This window comes from Bos grunniens, chromosome 10, assembly GCF_055505025.1.
Source record: "Bos grunniens cultivar Pamir isolate PY7600 chromosome 10, Bosgru_T2T1.0, whole genome shotgun sequence".
Lineage (NCBI taxonomy): Eukaryota > Metazoa > Chordata > Mammalia > Artiodactyla > Bovidae > Bos > Bos grunniens.
The window spans coordinates 29,170,916-29,194,245 of record NC_141174.1 but is presented as its reverse complement, the minus strand read 5'-3'; the positions used below and the strand labels follow the sequence as shown (position 1 = coordinate 29,194,245).

The 23,330-nt window shown below is 38.1% G+C and overlaps 1 pseudogene across 1 annotated transcript; it reads left to right on the top strand.

The window, feature by feature from the left end:
- Positions 1–1,720: 1,720 nt before the first annotated feature.
- Positions 1,721–15,307, top strand: LOC147364216 (uncharacterized; annotated as a pseudogene). The gene is made up of 4 exons (XR_015134218.1): positions 1,721–2,594; positions 3,689–3,805; positions 14,690–14,805; positions 14,911–15,307. The product of XR_015134218.1 is annotated as an uncharacterized LOC147364216 (transcript).
- Positions 15,308–23,330: the final 8,023 nt, after the last annotated feature.

Here is a 23,330-nt window from a genome sequence, read left to right as displayed (position 1 = left end):
AACGTAATTAGAGGGTTAATCTAGTTGATGGGAGTCTGTGAGGGGAAGTCACTCAGGAAGTGAGTAGTTAAAGAAGTAAGTAGTTATGAGGAAGTGGTAGTTAAGCTGAGACTTGAAGGCTGAGTAGGAGTAAGCCAGGTGAAAGAGAGGCACATTAAGGAAGGAGAAACAGCGTGTACAAAATACCTGAGACCAATGAGAACCTTCCCCATTCAAGGAAACTGAAAAAAGTGGACCATGAACAGCAACTGAGAGCACCTTCTGAAATGAGCTAGTCAAGAAGGCAAGGCTGACTGAGATATCAGCTCCTTTCTTCACTCACCGTAAAGAACAGGTAGCAGTGGTATCATTCTGGCTGTGGCCATTGCCCAGATTTGAGGTGTGCCAGTCTCAAAGCCACCTTTCTTACCTTATGCTGCTGCTAAGTTGCTTCAGTCGTGTCCAACTCTGTGCGACCCCATAGACGGCAGCCCACCAGGCTCTCCCGTCCCTGGGATTCTCCAGGCAAGAACACTGGAGTGGGTTGCCATTTCCTTCTCCAATGCGTGAAAGTGAAAAGTGAAAGTGAAGTCGCTCAGTCGTGTCCAACTCTTAGCGACCCCATGGACTGCAGCCCACCAGGCTCCTCCGTCCATGGGATTTTCCAGGCAAGAGTACTGGAGTGGGTTGCCATTGCCTTATAGCTGACATGAAATCATCAGATCTTCGACCTACTTATTTATTTATTTTTTCCAGATGGATTTTAAGTTACCAACTTCCCCCCTGCCCTACTTTGCAGAGGTGTAATGGACAAAACTCTAAAATATTTAAAGCATACAACATAATGATTTGATATACATATGTATTGTGAGTGGATGTCTAAAATTGAGTTTATTATTAGTACAAGTTTATAGTATTTCAATCTTAGGGCCAACAAACTCTTAACTCTACATTCTATTATAGGTATTAAGTTGGTACTGGGTACCTGAGGGGGCAGAGGTCCCTGAGATTTGTAGGGCCACTTTCTGTAGCTCCTTCAACTGTGAAGAAAAGCTGCCATTGCAGGAGTCAACTTGACACTGTATAGCAGCTCTGCTCTGGCTCCAAAGAAAGCAACTTCTCTTTTTAATTGATTCCCAGAGGTGTCCTCTTCCTTCCAGACCCTGACCTGACCCTATAGGAAGTTGTGCATCTACTTCTTCAATGATATTCCTTTCTGAGAATGGCACTGGGCAAAATTTCCCTGAGATGTTTGTCATCTTCCTTTCTTTCATTTGGCTCACTGGCTACCCAAATTTGCCCACACTGGCATTCTCAACATCCCCCTCCACCCAAGAACAACAACCCCATTGAACAACAACAACAAGCAATTATAAAATATAAAAACATAGCCTGAGTGATACAGTACAGAGACAGCACAAGCTTTTGGGCGACTTTATACTAAAGTGTGAATGACTGAAACATGCATACCTTTTCCAGTCTCCTTTGTGAAAAGTACGTTTTCTTTTGTATATTTTCATTTTAAAGAAGTTTGCCTGTTAGCCTGAGGTTTTAATTAGCCACTGGATCAAAATGAAGCCTTTCTAACTGCATAAAGTACTTCAGACCACAGGGTCATTTTTTCTGAAAGCTTTGGCAAAATACCAGTAGGCAGCGACAGACAGTGCCAAAAGGATTTAGACTCTGGACTGATTTCCATGTATTAGATGTTTTTCCCCTCTTCAAAATCTGTCAAATGTTCAAACCTGCAGACACAAACAGGAACACACTGGGGAGAAGAGTCCCAGAGGGCGGAAGATCCTCTACTCATTGTCCCATGCGCCTCACCTCCTCACACACGCACACCCCTTCCTCTGTCACCTTGCCAGGGACCTGCCCCAAGGTGAATAGCATCCCAGCGGGTCTAGAGGCACTAACAGAGTCCTGCTGCTTCTTCAGCCGCTGGAAGTGCCAACCCTCTCGCATGCCCAAACCCGATCCTTCTACAGGACACTCAGCCAGGGCCTACAGCGAGTGACCCTCGCATAAGAGGCGCGGCCATCATCACCTGCCCAGTCCAGCAGACCAGGGCCTGAAGCCCGGCACGCAGAGCCACGGCGTTCACCCGACCGCAGCAACCCAACCGGCCCTTCAGGCCTCAGTTCAGGCGAGCACAGGACCCTCCATTTGGGGCTCTTTGTTCGCCACCTTCCTGGTTCCTGCTCTTAAACCTTCCTCCCAGCAGCCCCCACCAGCGCACCGACCTGCAGAAAAGTTGCTCCCGAGCTGTGGAGGGGCGTCATCGCCTCCTAGCAACGCTCCTAGCAACCGGATAACATCTGCTCCCTCTGGTCCAATGCGAGCTGAGAACAGCTGCGCGCCTGCCTCGCGTTGCGAACCCCGAGCGAGAGGCGCTTCAGAGACTGGAGGGACGGACCTGCAGGAGCCAGGGCTGCCCGCCGAGCTGCAGTTGCCGCCGCTGCCACTGTCGCGCCGCCGCCACCGCCGTCGCTGTCGCCGTCAGTGCCCTTCTGAAGAGTGACAGCGCCGTAAAAGCGGGAGGGAGCACCTAACCCCGCGCCTTTATGAAACAGGTGCATGCTCCGGTCTCCTGGTGAGTGGACCCAGCTTGCAAGGTATGTCTGAACTTATCCAGCCAGGTGCCCGCCCCAGGCTCAGAAAAGACTCTTTCCTTGAGGGCGTTGATCGGGACGTGTTCTGGGATCCCACCCCGCCCCAGCCATTGAAAAGTAGCTAGCTGGTGGTCCCGAACAATATAATTTGATTTTTCTTCTTTAAATCTTGGGATTGTTCTTGCAGATGCCCCTGCCCATCGCTGTTAGGTTTGTGCTTGGAAGTTTTCAGTCCTGTTTTTCCTTTGACTTTACTGCCTGTGTGCAGCTAGGAGCGCTGGAAGCAGTGAGCTCCCAAAGAAAACCTGTGGTTAAGGCGAAAAGGATAGTGTAGCTTCGGCTAATTGAATCAACACGTATGGAGAGCAACATTCTTTTTAGGTCCTGCTCTGGAAAGGGTCCATTTGGCTAGGAGCAGCCAGTTCACTGTTACTCAATCTCCTGAAAAGTAACCATAGTAACTCACCTCTCTTTTAACGGGATCCTCCTCATTGGCTGCCTATCTTCCTTTGGAAAGCTCATCTCTCTAAATATAGAAGATGATGAGATCTGTAAGCATACATCCATGTAAAAATAAAGGTGCAGTTAAACATGGCCCTTTAAAGAAAAACTGTCTTCAAAGATAAAGTACCCTTTGACAATTTCAAATCTTGGGAGAAATAGTGTGTATTCCGGTGAACGATTGAGTAAGTCTGTTTTGAGGTAACTGCTGAATTGTTACTTTAGAGAGAATATTTCTTGAAATCATACAAAAATCTGGCATTTAAAGAACTAATTATACCTGGTTTTTTTAATCAACCTACTAATAACATCCCCCAAATAATTGCCCAGTAAATATTTGATGAGATATTCATTTCTTTCCACATTTCTTAGAATAGTTACGAGTCCTCATGTTTACAATTAAATTAAATGGAGAACATTATAGTAACTGTGTTTTTGAAGGTTTACTTACTTCTTTGGTCCAGATCAACTCCACCTCAAACATCTTAGTGTCTTCCTATTGCATGCCTTCTCCTGACTTGATAACCAGTTCAAGTCAGTGCAGTTCTGACTCTTCCAATGTTATTTGTGTTTCTCTCCTTGTTTCAAAATCTCAGGTAGCCATTCATGAGTCTGAGGCTTTGAGAAATGCTCACTGTGAAAAGGGGAACTTTCACCAGATTTTCTGAAGCTGTCCTAGAAATACACTTTTCAGATTGATTCAGCATTACCAGGTAATCACTAGTTTAAAAGAAATTACTGTTTAAATATGTATCCAGAGAAATAAATGCTAATGCAGCATTACCATAACTTACAAGATCAATATAAGGGGTTGTTTATATAGATGGTTGCTGGGTAGAAGTCAACAGAGGTTTTCTGTAGAAAGGACATTTGTGGGCTGGCAGATTTTCCTCTTGAAGACTCATATGAGTAGGGTGGGGCCAAATTAGGTAGCCTGGCTTGGCGAACATGTCAAGCGGAAACCCTATGAGCACACTGGTACATGTCCGAAATGAAGGCAATAAAGAGAGCTCTTTGCAAAAAGAGAATGTGGTGATTTTTAAAATTTAATTTGCATTAAAGTCATTGTGATAGAAACCCATGAGTGTCAAGCATTTTAACTCAATTTTCAGAATATATCATAGTCTTTTACTGAGCCCTCCAGTGTAGCTTTCACATGTACTGAGCTATCCATGTGCGGTTCCTGTAGGTAACCAGTCTAGCAGATTATAATTAAATACATAAAAATATACCATGGCACATTTCTTCTCTTTCCTTACCTCCTTTTGCAAAAATAAATAATCGAACAATTTTATTCAGAAACCTATTTGAAAATTTATTCTAATCTGGTTGTTTAGTTTTTGTGGATGTCATAAGACTTTACAAGTACTGGTCTCTTTGATCACTTATTGAAATATCTGTAGCTTAATAATTTTAAGCACTAAAGATTACTGCTTGAGTCCCGAAATGCTTGTTTCATTAGTCTTTAGCACCATCCACCTGTTTTCCTTCCTCCACCATAATTACTACATTTTATGGTGAGAAACAAATCCAGAGACCAATAAGATTTACTGTCAGCTGACATGAGATGCATATAGAGTTCTAGTCATGCTATCAATCTGAGGAAAGTTTGAGTAAAGCAACCATAAGTATTGGCTCATGTATATGCATTATTAGCCTTTGCATTAGTAATTTATATACATCCTATCCCTATTTAATATGCATAGAAGTTTAAAATCACTCAGGGCCCTTCAATTTATGTGAATGAGTCTGCTTTTTCATTGAAACCACTGTCATAATCAAAAGGTCAAGTGAAAGGAGTTCTTAAATTTTAATTTTGATTCCATCATGAATGTATAATGTGCAGAATATTTACTATGAAATCTTGATGACCATATCTATTTCAAGTCATTCACCAGAAAATATTATCATGGTGTTTTAAATAAACAAAAACAAATCATTATAACCTAAGCATTTAATCCTAGAGACATTAGTAGATTCTAAGAGCATGAAAAAATATTTCACAAGTTTGTAATTAGCCAGTGTAGCTAGTCTCTCTTGTCAATGTAACTAGTCACTCTTGTTAATGGGAAGACCAGCTGTACTTGAACATACCATGTCTTATAGAGAGGAGTATACTTAAGGCTTAGGAGTATACTAAGACTTAAGGCTAAGATCAAGCAAGTTATAACTGAAATCAAGTTCTAGTTTCAATTTTTTTTTTTTTTAGTTTCAATTTTTCATCCAGTACTCTATTTGGAAGTTTTTAGGTGTTCATGAAATCATTCTGCATTCAGTTTTATGTCATGTTACTTTCGTGGGATTTAGAAGATGCTTTGAAACATGGAGAAATGTTGAAAGGTTTAAGATGCTGAGGCCATTGCCTCTACATCTGGGCTTTCCACTGAGGACTCATGCCAGCTGGCTTTCACTGTCAAAATACCAACACCCAAACAATAGCTCTAGAGCCAAGGCACAACCGGTTCAGATTGTTGTATCTGTCAAAGCAATATGCTTCAGAACCCCAGAAAAAGCCTATATAATGATTTCAGAAGCAGGGGCAAATTTACCATAACTGTGCAATACGAAAACTGAAGAAGTACACCTTTAGATATTGGGAGGAGCTAATTTTTGTCAGCACTCCCTGCCTTCCATCTTATTTTTAATAAGCTGTCTATCTAGATAGTCTCAATACATTGCATTAATATTTCCACTTTTTAGTCTAACACAATTATTTTTTAATTTTTCATGATTAAATTTAACAGGCTAAAAGCAGTTAGCTAGTTTGCTGCCATAATTCTCAATAGGAGTGGTAGGAGGATATTAACAAAGGATCTGCTAGTGTTATGTTCAGTATTGTAATGTACTTGGAAAAAATTAAACCTTTTCTCATGGTATAAATTATAGAAAGTAAAATGCAAAAAAAAAAATCTTCTTGGTAGGTAGAAATATACGAATCTTCTAAATATTAGTGATAATCAAGAGGGGAGGAGGGGTAGGGAACCTGTAAAATCCCCTCCATGGTGGTGTATCAGAATACTTTTAAAATGTTTATTAAAAGGGGGCATGGGTTAAGATGTGAAGAAAAGTTGGGGACGTTGCAAAGAGAATCAGGACTAAGAAACCTGGAGCCTTATTATACCACTTTATGGCTTAATATCTTATGTGGGGGATAAGACATCTACTAAGTGGTATGCATGAGTTGAACACAACGTAATTTAAAGAAGTATCTATCACTCTTTAGAATAAAGGTGCCCTGTGAATAAAGAACATTTTATCACCACAACAACTCCAGGTGGTGACATAAATGAGGCAGTTATGAGTGAGGGCAGAGAACCAACTCCAGAGCAAGATGTTCAAGGGCATGGAACCCACAAATATGAGGGCCAATTGTACAACACAAGTTTATATGAGGGACCTGAGCATCTATAGATTTGGGTATCTGTGGGGGCCCTGGAACCAGTGCCCTGATATTGAGGAATGACTCTATTTTAGTGAGTAAAGTTAATGATTAGTTCTAATTTATGTTTTTCTACAACACGTCTGGATATTTGGCTTAATGTTTTTGGTGATATACCCAAACTCGATGGTAGTATCAAAGTGGAAGAAAATGAGGGTGTTACACATGAGGTACTTTTGAAAAGACTACTGCTTTGAACATTGGGGTGCATGGATCTTTTCAAATTAAGTAAATTTGTAAAATTAAGTAAATCTTTTCAAATTTGGATATATGCCCAGGAGTGGGATAACTGGATCATATGGTAGCTGTGTTTTTAGTTTTTTTAAGGAATCTTTGTACTATTTTCTATATGACTGTTCAGTTTACATTCCCATCAACAGTGTGAGAGGGTTCCCTTTTCTCCACACCCTCTCCAGCATTTATTGTTTGTAGATTTTTTTTTTTTTTGTATTATGGCCATTCTTACTAGTGTAAGGTGATACCTTAGCACTATTTATAATAGCCATGAGGACATGGAAGCAAAGATGTGGTACATATATTCTTCCTGGGTGTCTCAGTAGTAAAAGAGTCTACCTGCAATGCAGAAGTGGGTTTGATCCCTGGGTTCAATCCCTGGGTTAGGAAGATCCCCTGAAGAAGGAAATGACAACCCGCTTGTCTTCTTGCCTGGAGAACCCCATGGAGCCTGGTGGGCTATAGTCCATGGGGTACAAAAAGTTGGGCATGACTTAGTGTCTGAATAACAGCAGCAGCAGCAGGTGCATATATACAATGGAATATTACTCAACCTTAGAAAAGAATGAAATGACGCTATTTGCAGCAACACGGATGGACCTAGAGATTGTCAAACTGAGTGAAGTAAGTCAGACAGAGAAAAACAAATATCATATTATATATGGAGTATAAAAAAGGGTACCAGTTAACTTACCTATAAAATGGAAATAGAGTTACAGATGTAGAACATAAACTTTTGGTTATCAGGATATAAGGGGGGATAAATCGAAAGATTGGGATTAACATAGACACACTACTACATATAAAATAGATAACTAACATGGACCTCCTGTGTAGCACTGGAAAATCTACTCAATACTCTAGTGATCTGCATGGAAAAATAATCTAAAAGAAAGACTGGATATGCATTTATGTATAGTAGATTTACTTTGAAACTAACATTATAAATCAACTATACTTCAAAAAAAAAAAGGCTACTTCCATACACATAGCAGGGATTTAAAACCCTTCTCTTTGAGCAACAGACTGGGGTACCTAAGGAAGTAGAGCATTTCCCTAGACACTGCTGATATTTCTTGTCACCTCCACCTGTCAATGTGGTTGCTTTGCCAGGTTTCTTTCTGATTCATTCCCACTTTCTAAGGTAAAAGGTAGAGTGTAAGGGAGCCTCATCCTTCAAAATAAGGAATGCACTTCTGAGGGGTGATAAGTCACAAAACTTGCCCCAGGAACCTGCTGCGCTAGGTCTCTCTCATTAGTAGGGCCAGATCTCCTCATGTAGGCTTCAGTGCAGTATCAAAGGTAAATATGGTTACCTGGCTGATCCTGTCCATTTAAAGATGTTCTCTTTGGTTCCAAGACCATCACCAGTGAAACAAGGTAGGCATGTGGAACATCAAATGGTCTTTTATTTAATATTACATATCTGCGCTTGGGGCTCTCTTTTATGCTGCTAGTTTCTTGAAAAAAAAATCTGTAACTCCCTGGCTGTCAGTATCCCTTGGAAGTTCCTAGGAAAGTTTTCCAGAAGCTGCAACTTATTGGTAATTTTAAACTGCCAGTAGGATCAACCATGTGCCTGGGGTGGAAGATACTTCTGAAGGAACAGGTTGCTCCATTGAGTCACAGCTAAAAACTGGCAATGATTTCTGCTCCTCTAGAACATATTATCCAGAAAGGTGCCAGGCAAGAGGTTATGAGGGAGAAAATTGATGGGATATTGCTAAGCATCAGCAAAGCTAAAGGTCTACAGAAGACGTAGCATTACAGCCTTGCATATTGCACCTGTCTGTCTTCCTGAATCCACTCACGGATGTTTCATGCATCCTCTGCTTAACACTAAAGAGAGGACAGATGTCCTCCATACAACACAGTGCTGCTGAGTGGCATGTATACACTCACATATATGGCTTCAAAAATGAGGCCACTGCAATAGTAATATGTAATATTGAGCAGAAAATATGTGGATGTATGACAGGTTCTCAGTGCTTTTTAAACATCTCATTTAATCCACACACAACTCAATGATTTTGATATTTGGCCTCACTTAGTCAATGAGAACTGACTCATTGGAAAAGACCCTGATCCTGGGAAAGATTGAAGGCAGGAGGAGAAAGGGATGACAGAAGATGAGATGATTGGATGGCATCACTGACTCGATGACATGAGTTTGTGCAAGCTCCAGTTGATGATGGACAGGGAAACCTGGTGTGCTGAAGTCCATGACGTCGCAGAGTTGGACATGACTGAATGACTGAACTGAATCAATGAGGAAACTCAGGGTTCTTTGAGATTAAATACTTGGTCCTAAGTCACTAAGAAAATAAATTGTACTACTGGGATCAGAACCAGTGACCCCAGAAGATCGTACTGAAGTGTCTGTAGCCAATGGAGCAAGATTGCAGAATGTAACTAACATTAAGAGGTAGAGTAGCTCTCTGTAAACAGGTGTGCCCATGGCACCTAAGGAAGGATTTCAGTAGCTTTGCCATTGGGAAAGCATTATGTAGATATGTAGGGATACATACTTTTTTAAAGCTCATGCCAGGCTAACGCTAGGCAAAGAGAAATCATTGAGAGACTGAGCTGAGTCACGTGGTTTGTCCACATCACGGATTGGTTGTTGATCTGACTAGAAGCTCTTTATTTTCCCCATTGATCAAACTCTTCCTTTGACTTTGGGTACAGATGCATACAGCCAATAGGATGGTCTAAACTCTGTTTTTGTGGTATTTCTGTTTTGATTAAAGTATTGTGGGGTAGAAAATGAAAACCTTACCAAAATTAAGATATGTTAAATTCATCACTTCTTTACCGTTTCTTAGGTTTTTTACAGTCTTGGACGAAGAATGGTTTTACTATCACAGAAGTTGTCCTTTTATGATCGTCTGTATTCTTGAAGTGTTTGTAAATTAATTTGCTGATGATTTTTCCTTAATGTACTGCCCGTGGGCTGTGCACCAAATGAAATCACTTGTGCGCTAATGGGATTTCAATTGTCTGGAAGCAGAAGCAGAAGAGTAAGAAAGAGCATTTAAGCAACCATTTGTAATTACATTTTAAACATTTATTTAAAGAAATATGTATAAATTGTTTTGTCAGAACTTGAATGACAAGGATGGTCATTTTGTTCTGTGACTTTTCATTTGTTTGTTGACGTTTTAGACTAGGAAAGACATTGAGGTTGGCACAGATATTTTATGTACCCAGAGGTTAAAGTATTAAAAACAATTTGAATATTCAAGTCAGCATTAGCCATTTTACTTTCAGAGATAAATTTAGGCTCAGCCTCATTCAGTTTTATAATTTATATGCTGTTCTCAGAGTTCAGGACATGGACTATGAAGACATAAGGCCATTTTACTTTTTCTTGTCTATTTCATCAGCTTTATTTGAATAACAGGCTGGGTTGAGCTGGGCTTTTTAGTTATGGGAGAATTATAAAAATAGATTTACATATGTTTACTGGGTCATAACAGCCAAACTTATTTGGAAATTCAGAGTAACTTTAGTTCTCCAAATAACTATTTGGATATTTTAAAAAACAATTATATTTCCTTCACCTGAAATGTATAACCAGTGACAATATATCTAGAAACATTTTCTTGGAGCTGTTATAGTATCTGTGCTATTTTCATCTTGATCATTTGAAATACACTTTTGCAGTCATTTAACTCTCTAGTTGGGGCTTCCCAGTTGTTTCAGTGGAAAACAATCCACCTGCCAATGCAGAAAATGCAGTAGACCTGAGTTTTATCCCTGGGTCAGGAAGATGCCCTGGAGGAGGAAATGGCAACCCACTCCAGTATTCTTGCCTGGAGAATCCCATGGACAGAGGAGCCTGGTGGGCTACAGTCCATGGGGTTGCAAAGAGTCGGACACAGCTGAGCATGCACGCACACACACAAACACAGATTTAAGTCTCTCATTATAATCCAGTATCTCTAGGAGGCAGGGTGGTAGAAAGAATCTTAGGGTCAAAGCTAGGAGGCCAGGCTAGGATTTCCTTCTGGGATAGATCTGTGCCTATTGGCCATAATAAGAACTAGGATTGATTGAGTGCTTACTATATTCTGGGCATAATGCCAGTCACTTTCCACGAATTATTTCAGTGATCCTGTGAGCCAGTATTATTTCTATCCCCACTTTACAAATGAAGTTTGTGGAGCGTTCATGTAAGTTTCTCAAGGTCACACAGCTAAGAAGTGATGGATCTGGACCGCTTCCATCTGCCTTCAAAACCCAGACTCAGCCACACACACCAAATTGAAAACCACTGAACCTTTCTGGGTCTCAGTTTCCCCATCTGCAGATCATGGAGGCGGAACCATGTGATCAATAAATAGTTCCCAGCTCTGAAATTTTTGAATTCTCATCCAGCCAAGAAAACAGATGTAGGAACTTATGTTTGCTATATATTTTAGCCTCAAAGTGGCTAAAAGCATCCTCCAAAATTTGATGCCGAAAACATTGTGAATAGCTAAACAGCATGCAAGGAAGTAATTGTCGAATGGATACCAGCTGTGAAAGCTTTTCAGCATTTCAACAACCCATGGGGGTATTTTTTAAGAGCAATAAACTAAGTGGCTAAGTGTGTCGCCCACAGAGCTGAGACACAAATCTAAACCCCTGAGAATTTACTGTGTTTCCAGGGTCCAATACATTCTCTATCTTAGGATAACTGCCTGAATACAGCAGACAGAATCTTTATGAACCTTGCTTGGGACCATATGTATTTTTTGGTCTTGTTGTTAAATAAAAAGTATTTTACCAGATCATCACTTGGTTTATTTGACACTTGTTTCTCCAAATTGCCACCTGCCCTGCCTTGTGTCATTCACTAAAAGGTCTTTACTTGGCTATTAATGCTGTAGACATTACATTACTTTGTAAAATAAATGAATATGTGTTTCCTTCCAAATATATATGTGAATATATATACATATATATTTCCAAATCTTTCCTCACCCTTTCTTGCACTATAGTAATTCATCGAGCCTTGTTAAAAAAAAAAAAATTAGTGACCTGTCCAGTCGTTTATAATGCTAATAAGTGTCAATCATTGATATTTCTTAATGTGAACCGAGGAATTTATGTTGAAAAGTGATCTCATTCATTTTTCACTACTAGTTTAAATGGAGTCCGGCTTTGCTCATAAAGCTAAAACATCTAAGTCAATGTAGCCAATGTCACAATAACAACAACAAAAATCAATCAAGTCAGTTGCTTGGCAGTCTCACGATTAGGCAATCAGTTGATGGGCTGAACGTTCTGTTTTCCACTTGCTGTTGTAGTGCTACTACACTTGCCTAATGCTATGACATAGAGGCTTTCAAAATTCGGTCCCCAGGTCTGCAACTTCAGCATTCCCTGAGAATTTGTGAGAAATAGAAATTCTCTGCTCCTAGCCCAGACACAATGAATTAGAAGTTCTGGGGGTGGGACCCAGCAATTTGTGTTTTTAAGAGAGACAATTCTGATGCTTCCTAACTTTTGAGAACCATAATGGCATCAACGGGTTAAGTGGTTTAAAAGAAATCAGTAATTCTTGTGGTTGCCCAGGGGAAGAATGAGGGGAAGAGATAGGGAATTGGGAATCAACATGTACCCACTGCTATATTTAAAATGGTTAACCAACAAAGTCCTACTATGTAGCACAGGGAACTCTACTAAATGTTATGTGACAGCCTGGGTGGAAGGGGAGTTTGGGGAAGAACGGATGTATATGTATGGCTAAGTCCCTTTGCTGTCCACCTGAAACTATCACAATATTGTTAACAGGCTATACTCTAATATAAAGTAAAAAGTTTAAAAAATTTTAAAAAGCAATAAGTAATAATTAACTGTTATCACAGAATAACCCAAAGTTTCGCCTACTTATTGATTCAGTCCTTTAAAAATATACCTAATGTTCGTGTGTCAGCAGCTCAGTCATACCTGACTCTTTGCATCCCCATGGACTGTAGCCCGCCAGGCACCTCTGCCCATGGGATTCTCCAGGCAAGAGTACTGGAGTGGGTAGCTATTCCCTTCTCCAGGGGAGCTTCCCAATCCAGGGATTGAACCTAGATCTCCCTCATTGCAGGCAGATTCTTTATCATCTGAGTCACCGGAGAAGCTCAAAAATATGCCTAAGAAAATGTTAACTAAAAAAAATAGCCCCTGAGAAAACTAGGTTCATTGATGTTTTCATTACAAATAATTTTGTTTTCCTTTTTTTCTAACCTCTGAAATCTGTGAAAATTTCATATAAACTGAGATGTGCTAACTTAACTCAGGAATTGTGTACTGACTTTTTCAGTTGTCAATGATCATTACACATTCATCTCTTTTTAGGTCAGACACACCAGTGGTTTAAAATTCTAATTTCCCTTACAGAACATGCCAACTCTAATTTAAGACTCTCTTGGGTTTATAATCCACAGCGGTGCCAGTGAAAATTTGGAAAGTTTTAGGTGTGATTTTTTTTTTTTGGTAGATTTTTCTACTGGTTAAGGAAAACCACCCAGCTACAAAAAGCTACAGGAAATGTTATACAGATGCCACCAAAAGGAGGAAAAACTGAGAAGAGTCATGTTTTTAAAGAGTATGTTTTTAATAGTTAAGATTTAAAAAATTCAAGATGTCAGGGAAAAAACATCAAATGTTTTAACCATGGATTTATTTAGCCAACACATTAATAAACTACTCATTCTTTGAATCAAATGGTCTCAACACCCAGAAATATTCAAAGGTGTGTTTAAGGGTAAAATTGATAATGCTTAAGTATAAATTTGTTTTCTGATCTGGTCTACTGAGGTTGAATGAGTACTGTGAACTGGATTCAATTTCTGTTCTAAATTCACTCAGTGCTTTCCCTGGGAAGCGCCTTCTGTATATCTTTAGGTTTCAAGACTATACTTGCCTCTTTTCCATGATAAGAGCGCCACCTAGTGTACACACTAAAAATTCCCTTTAAACCAAGCCTCTGAAAATCGGCCTTCAGAACACCATCCTTCCCTAAACAAGTTAGGATTTTCAACAATAGCGTATTAAAGGAGAGGACAACATTTTTCCTTTAAAAATTATACCAAGGTCAAGTTTTCTAATCAGTATGATATTTGAACTGTTTGCTTATGATTAACCTATGCTAAGCCAGGTGTTATGAGGATGGTTATACCATGACCATATAATAGGGTTTGTCTGTAGACATGCAATTATTTCTTTAAAGTATATAATTGGGTCACCAACCATTTTGCTAGATTTGATTAACCGAGGAACATTAAATGCCTTCTGTTATGGAAGCAGTATAATGAAAAGCATGATGAAAAATAACATCTCTTTCCATTCATTTTGTGCATCAATTTCAAATGTGGATATTTTTTGACATTAAATGGCATGACATTAAGTAGAGGATTAGGGGCTTTCCTGGTGGCTCACACAATAAAGAATATGCTTGCAGTGTGGAAGATCCCTGGGTTAGGAAGATCCCCTGGAGATGGGAAAGGCTACCCATTCCAGTATTCTTGCCTGGAGAATTCCATGGACAGAGGAGCATGGCAGGCTACAGTCCATGGGATTGCAAAGAGTTGGACAGACATAGTTACTAACACTTCAAGAATGTATTATAATTCTAACACTTTGTTTCTGAGGGGCTGCATGTCTGAATAGTGTCATTTGCCTGCAAACAGGCTTCTTAGCCACAGGACAATTGCCACTGACTTCTTCACTGCTTGATAAGTAAGTTGCGTAGTAAGTAAAGAGAGAATGTTAGTTTCTGGGGTCACTAGTTTACTTTGACAAGTAGAACTTTTGTTTTTAAACACTCTTTTAAACACCCTTTTGCTATAGTAAAACAAAAAACTTTTGTTTTTAAACGCTCTTTCAAACACTCTTTTGCTAAAGTTAAAATCTGACTTTTCTCCAATTATTTTATTTTGTTTAGCTTATCCAACAAAAGTATTAACATATACATTAACAACGTCGAAAGTAGCCTACTTTAAGAGAAAATATGCAGAAGAAGAAGATTTACATCAAGATTACCATGGGTATTTTCCAAAAGTAAGGGTATACTTTTAAATTTTGTTTGAGTCTTGTCAATAGCAAAAGCTCTTGTTTTCATTTTTCTAAAATGTCGATTGAATGATGGTTGTATTTGCTTTTCAGCACCTGATATTGCCTGAGGACAGGACTTGCATTCTTAAACTTTCGCTGGAGAAGCTCAGATTTCTTGAAGACCCAGAAACCTACTTAAGAAGGTCTGTGTTAATTAACAATTTGCTGAGGAAGATCCATCTAGAGACGGAGAAAGAGAGCTATGAATACTTTAAAGAAGCTCCCTGTTATAAGACTGCTTATTCTGATACAAGAAAACGGCTGAAGTTTATGGTACAGGAATGCTGTTCTCAGTCTCTCTATTACGAAGAGCTGCATTCGTATCATATTGTGCCTTATGCTTCGGAGAATGCCATTTATGGAATGGGCTACACTAGCAGCCACTTGGAGCAAAATTCTCAGTTGCTTATTTATAAAATGAATTAAATTAACTGTTAAAGTCCATTGATACCTGTTTCTAAATGCCTGAACTGTTCATAGTGAAGATGTTAACATAAGGCGCTAATTATCAGTGCCCTTGAGATCAGAGATGAGATGCATGCTGAACTGATTGGAGAGAACCCTGGTTATTATTCAGCAGTCCTTAGTATCATCCAGCCAAATTGAAAATATGTCCACGTATTATAAAGCAGAGAATAAGTGCTTTAGAAGCTAAGTTTTCTTGCCTTTTTTTTTTTTTTTAAGATCGTGTATGTAGGAAGGGACCTAAATAAGTTCCTTTGCAGATTTAAACATTTCAAACCACCTATTTCCAAATTCTACCACTTCTCGTGGAAAGTAACAGATTCATATTAAACAGATAATGTCTTGTCCCCGAGAATTAAGGGTGGACCAAATTGAATTTTCTGTAAATGATGAAAGGACGGGTCAGTCCTTTCTGAAATGCTTTGGTTTGTCAAGCATTGTGCCAAATAATTGACACCATTCTCCTTTTACCATTAGTGGCAATTCAAGATGTGACCAACCTTCTACAATTTAACTGCTGAATGTTAACAACCAGAACACTCCACACTGATCCATTTTACATTTCTTTCTTTCTTTTTTTTTTTTGCTTCATAGAATTTTCTCTTTAGAAGTGGAATTTATAAAATAGCCTTGCAGATAGGCTTATCTCTAAGTTCTAGGGGTCAATTAAAATTTGTGGTTGGCCTTTAGTTGCATTTAAATTTATTTATGATGTCACATTTACAGGCCATGAAGCTCAGGAAATGGGTGGGCAGGTCATCTTTGATTTTAATAGGCAGATATCTTTAGAGAATCTTATCTGCAAAAAAATGGTGAGAACAAGAAATCCTACATGATGTTATTTCTTCATCTGAGAGTTCATTTAAGGCTGTCTAGATGAACCTTTGCACTGATTTTTGTATAATAGTCGACCGTTCACTATTTGACAAAACGTTTCAGAATGCCTTTAGTAGTGAAGTTGAGATAAGTTCCTATATTTTGCAATTTGAAAGATAATTAGTTAACAAGTTGCATAGATTCCTGAAACTGTTTGAAATGGTTCATGATGTTCTTTGAGGTTTGAGTGAAATGTCTGATTTCAATGTCTGGACTTATGTTCCATGGCGCACATCATTTAAAGAATTGTCATTAACTGATAAAACAGATTGGAAAACTAGGTGCCAAAGGTACATTTAAGAAAATACCAAAGACCCAAAGATGAGTGTTAGATAGACTATGATAATGAAGATAAGAACCTAAAGTAAGGATTATACAGGACATGGAAGAACATTATTAAAGGGATTTGGAATGATTTGCTTACTAACGTGCTTTCAGAGCACTTTCTACATACATGATAGTAATAGTCAAGGGCACTGCTTGGGCCTTCAGTGGTCATATGTTTTCACAAACATATGTGACTTTTCTAAACATTGTGACTTTTCAACATTGTATCTTCCCTCGTTGAATGCCATCTTGTAATCAAGAAGGTCTTTATCTCTTCAAGAGAATTTTGTTTTTAGTTTTGATTCACTACTTGCTCCCTCTAATGAATTATCAGGGTGATTAACATGGATGCTTTTGGTATAAAGAATATGAGTTCCCTAATTAGCATGCATTGTTAAAGGCCACATAGATATATAACTGATAAAATTATCAGGTTTCTATTTAATTGCTCAGTCAGAATTAGAGAAAAATGATTTGGAACAAATTAAAATATTATAGTTGGGGCTAATTTTTAAGGCAATTTAGTATGAATGGTGAGATAGCTTTGACATACAAATATATTTAAAAATTAATTTAAGGGCAAAATTTGTTACCAAATTTCAAAAAATTTATTTCACTACTTATACCATACCTTACTTCCCAGAATGTGTTTATTAAAATGTAGTTTTCTTAAATAATGGAAATATTAATTGAAGACTCTAAATTTTATAGGATAATTATGTACTTTGAAAAATAGAATTAGTTCTCTAATAGTTTAAAACTTCTTATCAATAGGGACATTTGGCTTGGTTTAGAACAGTATCTATAAGAAAAAAACACACCAGTGCTAATAGATATGACTTACAAAAATGCAACATACTGAAACTGTTTGAGGATATAAATGTGTATACTTGGGGATTGAAAAGAGAGGGGGAGAAAAAATTACCAAGAAAGTGTAATATTGTAAAATTTACTGTTTGTCCGAAATCTTAAAGCAAGAACTCTTGGGCAATGAACCTGTAACAGACATAAAATCTGTTTTATTTGATGACATCATTAACTGAGCTCTCTGAATTTTACATTCATATACAGAGAAGGAACTGTCTTAGAATTCATTGGTATTTGTGAATATGCTTCTCTTTTTTAAGAAATATGTGTTGATTTCAAACCAGGTTATTTAAAAACTATCTTTTAGAGCATTTAATTTCTTTTCCAATAAACAATTCGTAGATAAGGATCTGACTAATGTTATCTTGACTCATTGAAAAATTATAATTTGTATTTAAACTATTTAAACTTGTCTGAGTTAACCAATAAGATTGCTGTGATTTTACCATGGCAACCTATTACATAAGGGCCTGCTCTACTGTCTCCATCCTGCACGATCTGTTATGGGAGATGCAAAGGTAGGAAAACAATGGCAAGTTTTGAAAACAGTGACAACTTTTCTGAACCTGGACACCCTTTCTTTGGTGACAAGAGCCATGCTTAAGGTAAGATAGGATGGGAAATGTATGAATGCCTTTGGTAATGTAGACTAATTTTGTGGGTGCCCAAACAGCCTTAAGTTCTCATAAAGAAGAAGAAAAAGAAACAGAGAGGAAAAAAGAGGAAGAAAAAAGGAGGGGGAGGTGCAGAGATATGAGGAATAGAATTAGTAAGTGAAAGCGAAAGTCGTTTCGTGTGAGGGTTGTTGCTTGCTTGCTATACTCAATTGTTCTTTCCTATGTCTGCTGTACTCCCCAAATCTGAATACGCACAGTATTGATCTTCTCTTTTATTCACCAATGATGCATAAGACTAGATTCTATTCAGTACATAGATTATTTGAAATGTGGTACCACTACAAAATATTCCTAAAATGGAACTCCTTGGGTGGATGAGAAAAGGAAAAATAGAAATTAAGTTGGAAGAAAGACTAAATGGTGAGTGAGCCGGTGTACATGTGGTTAATCTCAAGCACATGAACAGATTTCAGTGTGCATCCCAAGATGTAATAAAGTCAGTGCTAGAGGACTTGGAAATAAGTGCAATTCCCCACCATTTATTGATTAACAGTTATGAGTCGGGCATGGTGCCAGGGTTGAGGATACATAGGTGAATGATGCACAATTCTTTTGTCCAAGCTGTTCATTGATGAGAAAGGAACTCGGAGATATTTGGTTTCATTTTAAAATGTAAGAATTCTTTACTGCGAGTAGCACTTGCATTTCTCTTTTCCAAACTATGGGATGGTTATCAAACATGTATCTCCAAAGGTGTTTGTAGCCAAGAAGAGGCACAGGGAGAAGAGAAGGTATACTGAGCTAGATTTCAGAGTGGAAGAAGAGTACATTCTGCTTTGCAGTGTATTTTATACTTGGAAGAATGAGAGAAAACCAGTACTGCGGAAGGGAGGTGTCGCTCATCCCTGGGGCACAAGAGGTTGTAGGTGAGGAAGGGAGACCAGTGAAAGTGCAGAACAATTCCTCCTCCCCGACCTCTCTAGCTTTGATGTACTTTACGTGGCTTATATCAGGTTAATATTGTCAACGATATCCCTGAAGGGATAGCAGAATCAGGAAATCACAGTCTAAGGGTTGTATATAATGTGTTCAAATTAAAGGGCAGTTTTCTTTAATTTGCCTTGTATTGGTAAATTGCTAAAATGAACCTCGGGATTTCTTAACATCAGCTACTAGAGGCATGCTCCTCTCCCAGTTGCTTCCTTTCTGAGTCACAGCTCAGCCAAGCTCTGTCTTTTCAGTCTGTTGGAAGTGGAGCTTATGGTTCTAATACTCTCTCCCCTCTCTTTTTTAAAAATTTTGATTGGTGTATAGTTGATTTACAATGCTGTGTTAGTTTCAGGTGTACAGCAAAGTGAATCAGTTATATATATACATTTATCCACTCTTTGTTTTTAAAGATTCTTTTCCCATAAAGAATGAAGTAGAGTAAAGTTCCCTGTCATATATAGCCGGTTATTAGTTATCTACTTTATACTCTTGATACTGATTTGTTCAAAACTATTTGGAAGAAAGCAACAATTTGCAGTACTGGTTGAACCCCCTTGAGAAAGGTTTCCAGAGTGTATCAAACTAGAATCCTTCACAGTTTCTTGATAGAATTATTTTAAATACTATTCGACGTAGTCATTAAATAACTATCTACTAAGGTAATCTTTATGTTTCTGGAGTTCACTGTAACAGTTATAATTTCTACATGTTTTGCTAAATACCTTAGGTTGGAAACAATGGAAGATCATGTGTAATTAATTCAAGCAGTTGGTTCATGAGTATTTATGTAATATTTGAAATTTAAATTTATGTTCTTTTTTCCCATCAAACTTCATTACTGTAAATCAGCAATGTGACATGTCTCATGATTATTATTTCCTTATTAAGTGGGCCATGTCTAAAAGTTTGTCCCTTCATGGTTGAACCCTTTGGATTGTATTTCTCCATTAAAGTTTCTGTCTTTCCATAAAGATTATTCTACAGTTGAGTGGATAAAGAACATTCCTCTACATTAACACTTTTCAAATCTTGTGCATACAAGTCATGAGACATCAAATTAGAATACAAACTCTTTTTAGTAGGCCTGGTGTGGAGTCTGAGAGTCTGCGTTTCTCAAGTTTCCTAGAGGATATGGGTGCTGCTGGCTCACTGAGTACACTTTGAGTAGCAATGCTCTACATGGCTTCGAGAATGAAAATACACACTCAAGTCTACAGTCTTACTACTTTCAAAGCATATGCATTCATGTCTGCTTTTCCATAGAAATTTTTTCTTCAAAGAAATGAAAGGCAAGAAGTATCATAAGCTAATTTTTCAAATTGGCCACAAATATGACAATATTCTATACAGTAAAATCCCTAGAAAATGATTTATAAATTTTATCTACATCAAGTGCAGAAAGGGGATAAGGAGGTAGTGATGTACCATTCTTGAGGATCCACGTGGGTTGAAGAATTTGGGAAACCTGAACTGAAAATGGTACCTGGAACTTCATCTTCTTGTCTTGAACTCTTTCTTGAGTTTTATGCCATGAAAAGTCCTCCCTTTGGTACAGACATTCTGTTTCTCTTAAGCTGTTGGTGTCTGAGTGAGGGGTGGAGGATTGGTGTGAATGAGGGAGTCACCTGAATTGTCTGATTTGAGCATGCCAAGTGATTTTTGTCAGGCTCTCTTTTGGTCTTAAATTTGGTATAGCTATTGTGAAATATAGTGCCATAAGTTTGTCACAAAATGAAAGGAGAAAAGCAGAAATTTAGTTCTGTGGAATGCACTAAAAAACCAAACAGATGGTGTCCTACAACATTTGTGTGGGAAAATGTGTATCTGTTACATAATCTAAAATATGTCTTTTTCACATTTAAAATATTTGGGTCATGATTTAGTTTTTATTGAATTGTTTTTTAAACTTAGAAGAAGAAGAAAGGTCACTGTATTTTAAGGCATATTTGACATGTTACTAATAAAATTTTATTTCTGGTGAAATATAGGTGCTTTTATTAAGTAGGGGAGGGAGGGTCTTAAACTATGGCATTTGCCTTATGTCTCTCAATTCCAGAGGTCTCATTTTAAATGCATATAGCTATATTTCTTTGAACAGTTTATTTTCATTGCAAAATTTGCCTAAATATTCAGAAGACGTTTCCAGTCTCTTAGTGAATTTTTTCACTAGAATTGACCCTGAAATGTTTTTTAGATAGCGTGAGTCATGAGAACACATGACAGAACTCACTCAATTTAGGTCTTATTCAAGTATGAGATCATAAGTCTCAGAGTCAAAGATAATTTTTCTACCCATAGAACAGCAGATGTATCTACTCATCGGTTCCTTATAGCCTTGTTATAGATTTGTTAGGCAAAAGGGCAGGTGGTTCACACCAGGAAGATACATTAATAGATTGCTTCTCTTTCCAGTAGGAAATGGTGTTTGTTATCAGTTTTGCCAGCCAGTTATTATAATGTCCCCTATAATCCATTGACTTATGTGGGAAATCAGTACCCAAGTATAAGCTATTTCCAAATAACCAACATTGGCATCATGGACTCAATGGACATGAGTCTAAGCAAACTTCAGGAAATAGTGAAGGATAGGGAAGCCTGGTGTGCTGCCATCCATGGGGTCGCAAAGAGTCAGACACGACTGAGTGAACCACAAAAACATTTTTCTGTGTGCATCCAGCAAGACAAAGGCTTGATTAATTTTAGTTACTTGAGCAATCTAGGAACAACTAACCTGTATAAGTTACAGAGACTTTCATGTATGTGTTAATGGAAACTTGAACACATATGGATGAACACATGTAAGAGGGTGACATAAAGAGCCAATTCATTTCCGGAAGTGAAAAAAAATCCTTATATGTTATGTAAGTGCTTGGACAGTGCCTGGCTTGCAAAATTGATAATAAACACCATTTCCTACTAGAAAGAGAAGCAATCTATTAATGTATTTTCCTGGTGTGAATCACCTGCCCTTTTGCCTAACAAATCTATAAGGAACCAATGAGTAGTGTATTTTATGGTAATAAATCTTGTCTAAGTGATTCTTATTTTTTCCATTTGTGCTCTATTTTGAGTCCAAAAGCAGGTTGTTATAATTTTCTTTCCTAATTTAAGATTTAAGGAACACACACATATACACACTGAGAAATCACAAGTCGCAGAAGGATGGGCTTTTAAAAATTTATTATTATTAAAAAGTAAAAGAAGTGTGAATACTCCAGGGTACTTCTTTTAGGAAGCCTGGAATCTACATGAGAATCCACTTTCCTGGATCCCTGCATAATTGAATGCAATTCAGTTGATGTAGTCAGCATAGATGGAGAGAGCATCTCCAGATGACTGCCTGGGGATAAGAAGCAGTCATATTGTGGGAGGCAGAACCACAGAAACAGCTTGGATAAGCCACATTGAGAAGCATAAATATTATAGCATTGTTGAGTTGATGGTAGCATATACAGCAAAAGTTTAACCTCAAAACAAAGACCCAGCACAAAAAAAGGATTTGATGATCTTTTCCCCTTGTTTTCCATTCCTCCAACATTACTTTCCCACCTCCGTCCACCCCAGCCCTGACCCAGGCCCTCTAGTTGTGACTTGATTGCTATCGCCGAAATTAATGGTCATGGCAAGTTCCACCAGGACCTATCTTTATAAAGTCCTGGTTAAATAATCATAATTATTCCTTCGTACTGTGGCAGTTTTCTTAAAATCGTTTGATATGAGTCCACAGAATTAAATATCTTTCACAGTGTGAGGGCCAATCCCAAACATTCACTTCCCTGGAAGGCATTTTTACTGTTGCCCCATGAATTTTACAATTAGAAATGTTTGTAAATGGTACTGTATAAATACAAGTTATGTTGAATTATCATGACTCCTCTCTAGTTAAAAGAGAATATATTAAATAAACTATTGGTTCATACATACAAGCAGAATATGGCAACACTTTGATTACAGTCACAGTATTGATGTAGTTTATGAGATGTCAGAAACAAAAGTTTTATCCGTATGTCTCATATTCTCTTTTTTTAAAATCAATTTGTGATACAAACTAGGTCACCATTTTTTACTTATCAAATTAAAACAACTTCATCCTCACTTGACCTCATTGTCAGGAAGTCCAGTCTTTCTTCTGGAAACTTTCTTCTTTTCCAAGGTGTTCCACAGCCATTTTCTCTGCTCAGCTTCAGCCCAACACAAGAAAGGGGGACCCTTTAGATCAGCTCATCTTGCCATCAAACGTGGCAGTAGTTCAAGTGTCAATCTTGTGGTGTCACCATGGAGACCAATATCAGCCAGGGCTAACTAAGCCTTATTACTTGTGGTTGCTGT